This window comes from Otolemur garnettii, unplaced genomic scaffold (genome assembly GCF_000181295.1).
Source record: "Otolemur garnettii isolate 467f Iridium unplaced genomic scaffold, OtoGar3 scaffold00083, whole genome shotgun sequence".
Taxonomy (NCBI): Eukaryota; Metazoa; Chordata; class Mammalia; order Primates; family Galagidae; genus Otolemur; species Otolemur garnettii.
The window spans coordinates 8,508,827-8,517,998 of NW_003852478.1; the positions used below are offsets into that span (position 1 = coordinate 8,508,827).

At 38.7% G+C, this 9,172-nt stretch overlaps 1 protein-coding gene across 1 annotated transcript in view; it reads right to left on the reverse strand.

Moving 5' to 3' along the window:
* NMU (neuromedin U) overlaps positions 1-9,172 on the reverse strand; it is a 35,150-nt gene that overhangs the window by 1,989 nt on the left and 23,989 nt on the right. The window lies entirely within an intron of this gene.

Here is a 9,172-nt window from a genome sequence, read left to right on the forward strand (position 1 = left end):
CCGCCACCTTGGGTGTACATGGCTGGCGCCTTAGCCACTTGAGCCACAGGCGCCGAGCCCAAAGCCACTTTCAACTATAATAACTACACAAAGAGTGAATCAAGGACTTGGGTAGAGAATCTTTGTATTTATATCTGAAAATTTCCAATGACTAGCAGTATCATCAGAATAATATATTTAAAAATAACTTCCTATCAACATAACAGATTCTCCTTTCAGACATTTTGTCAGTTGTATGTATATTCAATAAGAGCTGAAACAGAAATTGACAGGCACTTCATAATTAACTATATTTAATATCTCAGCATTTTGTTAGAATGGAATAATTTCTTTAAAATACATGTTGTATGTGATAACACATGGACAAGAAAAAATATATATAATAGAATTGTATCAAAGTTAGAATAATTTTACACTATTTCCATAGAAATGTAGATTGAAATTGAGGGAAAATTTTGGTAAACTATGTTATGTTAATGCAATAAAAATTCAGAAGATAGCTTCCTAATACGACATGTACAGAATGGCAATTTTAAAAAAATCAAAGAGAAACAAACTACTTATTCATAAGGGATATCTTGTTGTGCTTCTTTTCTTTCTTTTTTTTTTTTTTTTTTTCAGTTTTTGGCCAGAGTCAGGTTTGAACCCGTCACCTCTGGTATATGGGGCTAGTGCCATACTCCTTTAAGCCACAGGTGCCACCCTCTTTTCTTAAACATTTCATATTAAACTTCATGAAAAAAAAATTTATACTTTATGGTTTCCATAAAATTAACAATTAACAATTACCCGTGTCAGAAAAGTATTATCAGTATGGCAATCACCATGAAATTTACCAGCCAAGACTTTTTTCAACTACTCTATAATATAAATACAATCATATTCTTAAATTCAAAAAAATGGCTCTGATATCTATTTAAATGTTTAAGTGCTTACAAAAAATACACAAAATACACAAAATACAAAAAAAATGGCTCTGATATCTATTTAAATGTTTAAGTGCTTACAAAAAATACACACAAATACAAAAAATACACAAAAATACAAAAAATAAAGTCCTAATATTTGTATCTAATTCTCATCTCTAACCCCCAATTACTCAAGATTCAAAAATTAGTATTTAAATATATATCAAAATGTCATATGTACCATCAATATATATATATAAACATATGAATAAAACTATCCAAAAATAGTTTTTAAAAAGTACACATATAAACTATGTTTACATGCCTGTAAGTTCTCATTTATATTATGTTAAAGAGAAAAAAGAAATAGGACAAAATATTAAATGTACATTAAAATGTACAGGACAGACCAGAAGAGAAAAACTGGACAGAATCAGACTCTGTAAAGCCAAAAGTGGCAAGCTATGACTCCAAGGAAGAGCATTTAAAAAAACAAAACTTTTTAACTATTTTTTTTAATTTTTATTAAATCATAGCTGTGTATATTAATGTAATCATAGGGTACAATGTGCTGGTTTTATATACAATTTGGAATATTTTCATCAAACTGGTTAACATAGCCTTTACTGCATTTTCTTACTTGTGTTTAGACATCTATATTTTACACGTAGTAAATTTCACATGTACCCTTATAAGATGCACTGTACATGTGGTCCCACCAATTGCTCTCCCTCCACCTATCCTCCCCCTCCCCTCCCTCTTCCCCTTCTTCTTGGGCTACATAATTGGGTTATAAGGTTCATGAGAAAGCTGTAAATTGGTTTCATAGTAGGGCTGAGTACATTGGATAGTTTTTCTTCCATTCTTGAGATACTTTGCTAAGAAGAATATGTTCCAGCTCCATCCATGTAAACATGTAAGAGATAAAGTTTTCATCTTTCTTTAAGGCTGCATAATATTCCATGGTGTACATATACCACAATTTATTAATCTATTCATGGGTCAATGGGCACTTGGACTTCTTCCATAACTTAGCTATTATGAATTGGGCTGCAATAAACATTCTGGTACAAATATGTTTATAAAAAAACAAATTACAGGTACAGAGCCTATCGACTAGAGGATGGGAGACCCCTTCCCCAAGTGGGAGGCCCACTGTGGACTCTCTGCCAGTGAACAGGGAACAAAAGGCACCTCACTGGAAAGAGCTGCTAAACATTGATCTCTTTCTCCAGGGAGGTCTTCACTTATGCACCTAGACACCACCCTGCCAGGCATAACATTGACCATCTAGTAATATATTAGAGATGGAAATATTTTATAAAGTAAAGGTGCCTATATATTTTTCCCCCACAATTCTCAACTCCTAGTCCACCCTTCTCCCTTTGCATGGCAGTCTGAAGTTCTGTCCCCTGAAGAGCACAGAGTGTTTGGTCTTTTCCTGAGAGATCTGGGCATAGTATGGACTGCTGAACATCAGGACAGAATCTGTGACTACTGGGGAAGAAAGAGGTCTTGGGAAGAAAGGGACCCCTGGTGGGAGGAGGAGCAGTCCTCTGGTTATGACTTTGCCCAGTCAGTGGTGGTGTTGACCCTCAGTTTGGGCTGTGGTGGGAAGGGGTGCAGAACCCCTGGCTCTGATGGTGCCTACAAGCGGGAGAGTGATTGCTTGTTGTGGACTGAGTTCAGTGGGTGAGCAGATGCTTGCCAGGTGTGGACTGAGACCTGAGGGTGGGGGCATGGCCCCCTGACTCCATCTGGGCTGGGTAGCAGATCCTTGCTGGGTGTGGACTGAGACCTGACTCCAGCAGGGCTGGTGAGCAGAGGATTGCTAGGTGTGGACTGAGAATGGTGAGCAGGGGCATAGTCCCTGGCTCCAACTGGGCAGGCAAACAGAGACGTGGACATCAGTATGGACCTAATCTGGCAGGAGGGGGCATGGATCCCTGGCTCCAATTGTGCTGTTGACCCTTGGATCCCTCTCTGCTGAGCAGGGTTTGTACTGCTTGAGACAAATTGATTGGAACTCATGTCTGGGGCTGTCCATCCTGGGACACTCTGAGGTTGACCTTCGAAGTTCTGTAGTGGAAAAGACCTGAAGGGTGGGGGCAGGGCACCACAGCTGTCTGTATCTCTCCATAGATGAGATTTAAACCTAATACCATGGCTTCTTACAATAGGGTAGAGGTTGGCTGAAAACAGAGCTAGCTTGTGCTTTCTCACCAAGTAGGTCCTCAGAGTCTCCAGCCAATATTCTGAAAGGGGGCATTGTAAGGTTGTAGGGAATAAGCCACAATTACAAAGCCTAGTACTTTGGTAAGGGGCTGATTATCTCTACTACATGGGAACCCCAATTCAATCTCACCCTACCAGTTCTAATAACCAAACGGTGGAAAATAAATATGGTGCGGACCCAACAGAAGAACTCTGGCATCATGAATAACCAGAGCAGATCATGCCTCCAAGGAATGACAAAGGAGATACAACAGAAGATGTCATGTACAGACAAATAGCTAAAATGTCAGAAACTGAGTTCAGAATATGGATGGCAAATAAGATGAATAGAATGGAAGAAAAGTTAGAAATTGAAATCCAAAGAGTAGTTCTAACGTTATCTCAAGAAATTAATGATTTCAAAGACAAGGTCACCAAAGATATGGACATAATGAGAAAAGAGATAGCAGAGTTTAAGGCAATGAAAAAGTTATTTGAGGAGCTCTGACATATAGTAGAATCCCCCAGTAAAAGAGTTGACCAGGCAGAAGAAAGGATCACTGAAATTTAAGACAAAGTTTTTGAACATTCCCAAATGCTCAAAGAGGCAGACAAATGGAGAGCAAAAACTGATCACTCCCTGAGAGAGTTGTAGGATCACTCCAAAAGATCAAACATTCATCTTATAAGAATTCCTGAAGGAGAAGAGGATGGCCTTAAAGGTACAGATGCTCTACTCCAAGAGATTATGGAGAATTTCCCAAACATGGCCAGAGATACAGAAATCCAGATAGTAGAGAGTTTCAGAACCTCAGCAAGACTCAACTCAAACAAAGCATCTCCTAGACACACTGTGATCTACTTTGCCAAAGTTAAGAAGAAAATTCTACAAGCAGCCAGATGTAAGAAAAGCATCACCTACAAAGGGAGAAATATCAGAATAACTGCAGATCTCTCAACCAAAACGTTTCAAGCCAGAAGATGATCACTGATCTTCCATCTCCTAAAACAAAACAACTTCCAGACTAGGAACCCTTATCCAGCTAAACCGAGTGTCATTTGTGAAGTAGAAATCAAATACTTTAATGACATACACATATTGAAGAAATTTGCTATAACTAAACCAGCTGCTTATGATATTCTTAGACCCATCCTCCACAATGACCAGCACAATGCTCTACCACCAAAGTTAACTCACTCAGAAATTTGTGAACAAATCCAACTTCCACAGTGGTGAAAGGATTAAAAATGTCCACTGGACATTCGAAAAACATGACACCCACAACACCACCAGGTTTATCAATTCTCTCAATTAATGTGAATGGTTTAAATTGTACTCCAAAGAGGCATAGGTTGGCTGACTGGATACATAAACTCAGATCAGATATCTGCTGCATACAAGAATCTTATTTTACCTGAAAGGATAAAAATAGACTCAGAATATATTATAGATGGGCATCTATAGTACAGGCAAATGGAAATCAGAAAAAATCAGGGGTTGCAATTTTAGTAACAAATACAATTGGCTTTAAACCAGGGGTCCTCAAACTTTTTAAACAGGGGGCCAGTTTACTGTCCTTCAGACCACTGGAGGGCCAGGCTGTGGGTCCCAGTATGAGTCGGCTGCTAAGCAGGACAGGCAGTAGTGGCAAAAACACCTGGCAGGCCTGATAAATGTCCTGGGCAGGCTATATGTGGCCCATGGGCTGTAGTTTGAGGACGCCTGCTTTAAACCCCAACAAAGATAAAGAAAGATAAGGATGGTCACTACATATTCATTAAGGGAAACATCCAACATGAAGAGATTTTGATAATTAACATTTATGCACCCTACCAGAATGCTCCTCAATTTATAAAGCAAATCCTAATGGAGATGAACAACTTGATATCTTCCTGCACTATAATAGTTTTAGATTGTAACACCCCTTTGACAGTCTTGGGTGGATCTTCCAAGAAGAAACTAAACAAAGAAATATTAGACTTAAGCCTGACCCTAGAACAAATGGACATAACAGACCTCTACAGAACTTTTCATCCTAATAAAACTGAATATACATTCTTCTCATCAGCCAATGGATCATCCTCCAAAATTGATCATATCTTAGGACACAAATCCAACCTGAGCAAATTAAAAGAATAGAAATTATTCCTTGTATCTTCTCAAAACCCCATGGAATAAAAGATGAACTCAACAGCAGCAGGAATCTTCATACTCAAACAAGGTCATGGAAACTAAATAATCTTAGTTGAATGATAGCTGGGTCAAAGATGAGATTATGAAGGAAATCACCAATCACCAACAAAATGATAATGAAGACACAAATTATCAAAATCTGTGTTGGCTCGGCACCTGTAGCTCAGAGCCTGGGGCACCAGCCACATACACTGGAGCTGGTGGGTTTGAGTCCAGCCCAGGCACACCAAACAACAATGACAACTACAACCAAAAAACAGGTGGGCAGTGTGGTGGCGGGCGCCTATAGTCCCAGCTACTTGGGAGGCTGAGGCAAGAGAATTGCTTCAGTTCCAGAGTTTCAGGTTGCTGTGAGCTATGATTCCACAGCACTTTACCAAGGACAACAAAGTTAGACTGTGTCTCAAAACAAACAAACAAACAAACAAACAAGCAAAAAACCTGGGGGGGGGCAGTGTCTGTGGCTCAATGGGTAGGGCACCAACCCCATATACCAAGGGTGGTGGGTTCAAACCTGGCCCCAGCCAAAGTGCAACAAAAAATGGCCAAGCATTGTGGCGGGCACCTGTAGTACCTGCTACTCGGGAGGTTGAGGCAAGAGAATAGCTTGAGCCCAAGAGTTGGAGGTTGCTATGAGTTATGTCACCACAACACTCTACCAAGGGCAATAAAATGAGACTCTGTCTCAAAATAAAAAAACAAAAACAAATACAAAAAAACAACTAAAACCTGTGGGGTACTGCAAAGGCAATCCTAAGAGGGAAATTTATAGCATTGGAAGCCTTCATCAAGAAAACAGAAAGAGAAGAAGCCAACAACTTAATGGATCATCTCAAGCAACTGGAAAAGGAAGAACATTACAACCCCAAACCCAGCAGAAGAAAAGAAATAACCAAAATTAGGGCAGAATTAAATGAAATTGAAAACAAAAGAATCATTCAGAAGATCAACAAAACAAAAAGTTGGTTTTTTGAAAAGATTAATAAAATTGATAAACCTTTGGCCAACCTAACCAGAAATAGAAAAGTAAAATCTCTAATATCGTCTATCGGAAACAATAAAGGAGAAATAACAACAGACACCTCAGAAATTCAAACAAAATGCTCAATGATTACTATAAAAATGTCTATTCCCAGAAGTATGAAAATCAGAAGGAAAAGGACCAGATGGCTTCACATCCAAATTCTATCACACCTTTCAAGAGGAACTAGTACCTATATTATACAACCTCTTCCAAAGCACAGAAAAAGAAGGAATACTTCCCAACACAGTCTTTGAAGCAAATATCACCCTGATCCTCAAACCAGGAAAGGATGCAACAAAGAAAGAAAATTACGGACCAATATCATTAATGAATATCAATGCAAAAATATTCAATATGATCTTAGTAAAAGGAATTCAATAACACATCAAAAAAATTATACACCATGATCAAGTTGGATTTATTCCACGGTTACAGGGTTGGTTCAGCATATGCAAATCTATAAAGATAATGAATCACATAAATAAAATAAAAAATAAAGACCATATGATTCTCTCAATTGGTGCAGAAAAAGCCTTTTATACTATATCCAGCATCCTTTCATGATCAGAACACTTAAGATAATAGGCTCAGACAGGTCATTTCTTAAACCGATAGAGGCCATCTACAGCAAACTCACAGCCAATATCATATTGAATGGAGCAAAACTGAAAACATTTCTACTGAGATGGGGAACTAGGTGAGGTTGCCCATTGTCTCCACTGCTATTCAACATAGTAATGGAAGTCCTGGCCATTGCAACCAGGCAAGAGAAGGTGATCAAGGCTATCCAAATAGGGTCAGAGGAGTTGAAACTCTCACTCTTCACTGATGATATGATCCTATATCTGGAAAATCCCAGGGACTCAACTACAAAACTCTCAGAAGCGATCAAGGAATATAGCAGCGTCTCAGGATACAAAATTGATACTTACAAATCAGTAACTTTTATAGATGCCAACAATAGTCAAGTTGAAAATACAGTGAAGGACTGTATTCCTTTTACAGTAGTGCCAAAGAAGATGAAATATCTGGGAATTTACCTAACAAAGGATGTGCAAGATCTCTATAAAAAGAACTATGAAACTCTGAGAAAAGAAATAGCTAAAGATGTTAACAAATGGAAAAACATACCATGCTCATGGCTGGGAAGAATCAACATTGTTTAAATGTCCATATTACCCAAAGCAATCCACAGATTTAATGCAATCCCCATTAAAGCACCATTGTCATACTTTAAAGAACTTGAAAAAATAGTACTTCATTTTATATGGAATCAGAAAAAACCTCAAATAGCAAATACATTACTCAGAAATAAGAATAAATTAGGAGGTATCACATTACCGGACTTCAGGCTATACTATACATCTATAGTGATCGAAACAGCATGGTACTGGCACAAAAACAGAGTGGTAGATTTATGGAACAAAATAGAGAACCAAGAGATGAACCCAGCTATGTATCACCATTTGATCTTCGACAAGCCTATCAAAAATATTAAATGAGGGAAAGACTCCCTATTTAACAAACAGTGCTGGGTGAACTGACTGATGACCTGTACAAGACTGAAACTGGACCCCCACCTTTCACCATTAACAATTGATTCTCGCTGGATAAAAGATTTAAACTTAAGACATGAAACCATAAAAATACTAGAAGAGAGTGCAGGGAAAACACTTGAAGAAATTGGCTTGGGAGAATATTTTATGAGGAGGATCCCCTGGGCAATTGAAGCGACACCAAAAATACATTACTGGGATCTGATCAAACGAAAAAGCTTTTGCGCAGCCAAGAGCACAATAAGTAAAGCAAACAGACAACCTTCAGAATGGGAGAAGATTTTTGCAGGCTATGCTTCTGACAAAGGTCTGATAACTAGAATCCACAGAGAACTCAAACTATAAGAAAAGAACAAGTAACCCCATTTCTTTTCTTTTTTTGAGACAGAGTCCCAAGCTATCACTCTGGGTAGAGTGCTGTAGCATCATCGCTCACAGCAACATCCAACTTGGGCTCAAGTCATAGCTCACAGCAACCTCCAGCTCAGGCTCAAGAGATACTCTTGCCTCAGTTTTTTCTATTTTTAGTAGAAATGGGATCTCACTTTTGCTCATGCTAGTCTTGAACTCAAGCAATCAAGCTTGCAAGCTCAAGCAATCCACCCACCTCAGCCTCCCAGAGTGCTAGGATTACAGGCATGAGCCACTGTTCCCAGCTCAATAACCTCATTTCTATGTGGACAAGAGACCTGGACAGAAACGTCTCTGATGAAGACAGGTGCATGGCCTACAAACACATGAAAAAATGCTCATCATTTTTAATCATCAGAGAAACGCAAATCCAAACTACTTTGAGATATCATCTAACTCCAGGAAGACCAGCCCACATAACAAAATACCAAAACTACAGATGTTGGCATGGCCACAGAGAGAAGGGAACACTTCTACACTGCTGGTGGGAATGCAAGGTAATATGACCTTTTTGGAAAGCAGTTTGGAGAACACTCAAGGAACTAAAAGTACATCTACCATTCAATCCAGCAATTTCTCTATTAGGTATAGATCCAGATAATCGAAAATCACTTTACAACTAAGACATTTGTACCAGCACGTTCGTTGCAGCCCAATTCATAATTGCCAAGACATGGAAACAGCCCAAGTGCCCATCGACCCATGAATGGATTAACAAATTGTGGTATATGTACACCATGGAATACTATGCAGCCATAAAAAGATGGAGACTTCACAACTTTTATGTTTACCTGGATGGAGCTGAACATATCCTTCTGAGTAAAGTATCTCAAGAATAGAAGAAAAAGTATCGGATCGGTGCCTA